This window comes from Triticum urartu, chromosome 5A (genome assembly GCF_056163025.1).
Source record: "Triticum urartu cultivar PI428250 chromosome 5A, HENAU_Tu73, whole genome shotgun sequence".
Taxonomy (NCBI): Eukaryota; Viridiplantae; Streptophyta; class Magnoliopsida; order Poales; family Poaceae; genus Triticum; species Triticum urartu.
This window is the reverse complement of record NC_141877.1, coordinates 451,558,585-451,563,509: the sequence shown is the minus strand read 5'-3', so window position 1 is coordinate 451,563,509 and position 4,925 is coordinate 451,558,585. Positions and strand designations below refer to the sequence as shown.

At 50.8% G+C, this 4,925-nt stretch overlaps 1 long non-coding RNA gene across 1 annotated transcript; it reads left to right on the top strand.

Moving 5' to 3' along the window:
- Positions 1-882: 882 nt before the first annotated feature.
- Positions 883-4,466, top strand: LOC147971865 (uncharacterized). Its single transcript, XR_015604870.1, has 3 exons — positions 883-1,264; positions 2,503-2,576; positions 4,181-4,466. It is a non-coding gene; the product is annotated as an uncharacterized LOC147971865 (long non-coding RNA).
- The last annotated feature ends 459 nt before the right edge of the window (positions 4,467-4,925 follow it).

Below are 4,925 nucleotides of genomic sequence, written 5' to 3'. Positions count from 1 at the left end.
GCCCCTAAGGTCATCCTTGCCGCCCAATCCATCACCTCGTCGGCCGCATCTCCTCGCCATAGGAGATGTCACGACATTATCCACATCCGCGCCGGCCGCCACGATCTCAGCCGTATCATGCCATGGCGTGAGGCTGATGAGTCTGTTTTAAATCACTTTTTACTTCTCATTTTGGATAGTAGTCATAGGATTTGACAAGATGCAGACTCTTTTTGTCTTATTTCACGAGGATGCTAAAAGATAAGGTTATTTGAAGCTATACTTCAAAAATCACCATTATATGGGTGAAAATCATGTCATTTGGCGTGATAATAATGTAACACCCCCAGTGTCATGCTACAGTAACCCTCTATGATTAAGCCTAATCATTTGGCTAAATAATGCTTAATCACCTTTGTTCAATATCTCTTTTCAACTCCCGTCTGAATTCAAATTCAAATCATAAGTGAAATTTGAAGTTGCAGAAAAGTTGCTGGAAAAATGTTCATCATTTAGAAAAAATTCTAATACAATTTGATGTAAATAAAAAAAACATCACTCTTATGCTAAAATGGACACTAACATTTATAACAGTGCCATTCCAGCAATTTAAAATGCAAATTCATTTATGAAAATCCCAAATGAATCTAAACCTCTCCCCAAAATAATTTAGGCAGTGCCTAAAAATGCACTGGACTTTTATGATCCAGTTCCACATTTTTCCTAAATCATTAGGGTCCCCAGATAAATCATTTTCCTTTTCTGGTAATTAAAGAAAAGGAAAAGGAAAAAGCAAAGGGGTGGGAGAGCCCCTGACCTTTCCATGGGCCTCGGCCCATCCCAGCAGGCCGGCCCAGCCATCCCACTTCCCCGGTCGCCTTCTCCTATTCCCCTGGCGTCGTCGCTACAGGGGCATGGTTGCCCCTGACCACCTCGTCGGCGTCGCCGCGAGGAGGATAAGGCTGCCACCCGCGCCTCCTCGGGCTCCTCCCCCTGCCACTCCACTCACCCCTCCCTCTGGACCCTCTCTCTCCCCCGTTGCTCTCTGCCTCGCGCGTCTGAGTGCTGCCATGGAGGCGCCTCAGTGAAGCTCGCGGCCAGCAGCCACCTCGGGTCACGAGAAGGCGTCTGAGAGCTCCTTCGTGGTCGGCTCCATCACCATGCTGAAGGGCTCGAGCTAGGAGGCCCTGAGCGCTTGCCATCGGAGTCCGGTCATCACTTCCCCGCTCCGGATCTCCTTTCTCAGCGCTTCCTCGACCTCCCGAGCACGTCGTCGAGAACCGCTGTGAGGCCCTCCCCCGATTCCCCTTGTTTCCCCTTCGATTCCGTTGCCGTAGTCACCTGTACGAGCCGGCGGCCGCCATGGCCGAACCTCAGTGCCCATGTACGCGCGCCTGCTGCTCCTTGTGCTGCTTTGTTTGCTGCCTCCGCTCTACTAGTACGCTGCTGCTGCCTATCGCTGCCCCGCTCGCCGCTCGCTGTCGCCCACGCCCCTGCTCCAGCTACTACTGTTGTGTGCTGCGGCGCGGCCTACTACAGCCGCTTCGCCTGCGCACACCCGCCCTTCACCCACATCGCGCGCTGGCCGCGCCCCGGGCGTGCGAGCACGCCCGCCTCCCAGGTGCTGTGCTGCTGCATGCTGCTGGGGCTGCTGGCTACAGCCGCCGGCATCCCTGCGTTATGCGTGCGTGCGTGCCCGCGTCCCAGCCTACTGCTTGCGCCGCCTGCTACTCCTGCGTGCTGCTGCTCGTTGCTTCGGCGCAGCCGGCCGACGCTACATCTGCGTACTGCTGCCACTTAGTTGTTGCCGCTGCCCATACCTCTACTTACTGCTGCTTCCTAGTGCTGTTGCTCATGCCACTGATGTTCTTTGCTGCTGCTGCTCGCTACCATCGCTGACTGCTCCTGCAACTGGCCTCGGTTGTGGCCTTGGCCATGGCCGAGCGCCCATGTGCTGTGCATGTGTGTGCACAAGCCGTGAGGCTGGCTGTGCCTCTGACCGGCCATATGCAAAGTAGTTTAGATTAATTACTAATTAGGGTAGCTACTAGCCTATGGCAGGTGGACCCCATTTAGTTAAGTTAGAATTTATTTATTTTGTTAAGGTTTACTCTATGCCATGTGGGCCATGCCTTCCCTTTTGACCAGTCAAATTGACTTGGTCAATTCGGATTAAATAAATGCAGAAATTTCAAAATGTTTAAAACTTTGAAAAATCATAGAAAATAGTCTGTAACTTGGATGAAAAAGTTTTATACATGAAAGTTACTCAGAACGACGAGAGGAATCCGGATACACCCTCCGTTCGTCTGCCACACACCCCTAGCTTAGCGAACATGCAACTTTCCCCCTCCGTTTCGTCTGTTCGAAAATGCCAAACTTCAGGAAAGCATTCCCGGATGTTCTCCACCTTCGCCGGTAACGTGTAGCACCGCGTTAGGACACGTCTAGCTCTGCCTGTTGTCCTGTTATGCACTTGCTTGTTATGTATTTACTGTTTCTCCCCCTTCTTCTCTTCGGTAGACCCCGTGACGATGCTGATGCCCCTGTGATCGACTACGTCACCGACGACCCCTCCTTCTCGTCTGAGCAACCAGGCAAGCCCCTCTTTGATCATTCCGATATCGCCCATTCCATTCTCTCATGCTTGCATTAGATTTTGCTAATGTAATTGATTGCTCCTATTCTGATGCATAGCCTACTTTTGTATCCGTTGTTGTACCTTACCTGCTTATTATAAACTGCTTAGTATAGGTTGGTTAGTGATCCATCAGTGACCCCCACCTTGTCCTTGTTGCCCCTGCTTCATCATCGAAGACCCGATCAACGTGATCGACGTCCAGGCCCCGACACCGCACATCACCCCCCTAGTTGTACCGCTCTGCAGAGTTACCATCAAGTGTCGAGGGTGGAACCTCTTACATCACTCCTGAGGAGATCTCTGTAGTGTAGCTATATGGTCGAGGTCATCGAGGGTGATTTCCTCCTTAACCACTTCCGTTACGGCTCCGTCGTGCAACCCCTCAAGTTTGAACCTCGAGGGTGGATCCTCTTACAGTCACCTTGATGATAACATCGAGTGGAATTCGCCGGGGGTGATTCCTCGGGTTTTCCCCTTGGTGTTAGACACACAGTTACTATGGTTACTATGACTTTATACTAAACCATGTTACTAAAGATGGTTCGGCCCTGAGGGGTACCCGGGCGAGCTTAATAGCGAGTGATGTGGAGTCGGGTTGACCTGGAAGGTGCCCGCGAGATACTTACGAGGCATGGCCGGACATTCTTAGCCCTTGTCGCAAGTACTCGAGACGGGGCGACGGGGTCACATCTTTCGTGAGTCTTTGCTTGTTACCGCGCGTTCCTAATCCACTATGATTTGGATATTTGATCCGAGGGGCCTCTGGCCTGATAGCACTAACCATCACGTGGGCATAGTATGGGCGTTCTGCGTCGTATACATCAGCCGAAGCTTAATAGACGTCAGCGACTGAGCGGCGCGCGCCGGGTTGGACTACGTAAGCACCTGCCTTTTTGAAGGAGGTAGCTAGGTCTGCTCACCGGCCGCCCACGCAACGTGCAGGAGTTCCCGGGGCGATGGCCCATGACCCCTGGGGGCATAGGTTTAGTCCGGCGTGCTGGTCTCTCTATTAAGCCTAGGTCGGGTTGCGGCGTATTGTTTGGCCGAGGCTGGGCATGACCCAGGAAAGTGTGTCCGGCCGGAGGTAATCGAGCGTGGTGGGTAAGTTGGTGCACCCCTGCAGGGAAGAAAACATCTATCGATAGCCTGTCCTACGATAACGGACACTTGGAGTTGTATCCCGATCGATACAACTAGAACTGGATACTTGAGATGAGACATGGATATGAGAAATGGATAGTATGGCTCTGGGATTGCTTTCTCGTAGGGAGTCGAGAAAGTATCTCTGGCCAAGGTTGATAACACTACTACTACTATACTCTATGCTACTCTACTCCCTCCTATTGCTGCAAGATGGTGGTTTCCAGAAGATGCTAGTCTTCGATAGGACTAGCTTCTCCCCCTTTTATTCTGGCATTTCTGCAGCCCAGTCCACATATACAGCCTTCCTTTGATAATGTTGCATATGTAGTGCAGATCCTTGCTTGCTGAGTACTTTAGATGAGTACTCACGGTTGCTTTGCTACCTCTTTTTCCCCCATACCCGATTGTTGCGACCAGATGACGGATCCCAGGAGCCAGACGACACCACTGAAGACTACTGCTACCCCGAGGGTGCCTACTACTACGTGACGACCGCTGATGACTTGGAGTAATAGGAGGCTCCCAGGCAGGAGGCCTTGTCTTTTCGATCGTTGTTGCTTTTGTGCTAGCCTTCTTAAGGCAAACTTGTTTAACTCATGTCTATACTCAAATATTGTTGCTTCCGCTGACTCTTGTGTATTCGAGCTTATGTATTCGAGCCCTCCAGCCCCTGGCTTGTAATATAAAGCTTGTATTATTTTAATTTGTGTCTAGAGTTGTGTTGTGATATCTTCCCGTGAGTCCTTGATCTTGATCATACACATTTGCGTGTATGATTAGTGTACGGTCAAATCGGGGGCGTCACAAATAACCTACTATACAAAGTGACGATCATGTGGAGCAAATCTAGCTTTGAATAGCTATCAAGGAGAGAAGACAACACCTTGTACGGCTCACCCGCTTGTACCCGTGGTTGTACTAACCGGCGGTGTCTCCCATGGTTAACTACTTCAACCCCGTATCCTTGGATCACGCACCAAACGGATAAAGAGATCACAACATGCTCTGTAATAAGAAACCCAAGTCCGGAAGGGATCCCAAGGGGGAATTAGCAAAAGGGAAATGCCGCACCATTAACCTGATGAAGGAGACCTATACATAAACCTTCATCATCATCGCCATCCACGCCCTCATCACCAACACCTTGTTTTCTTTTGTAATA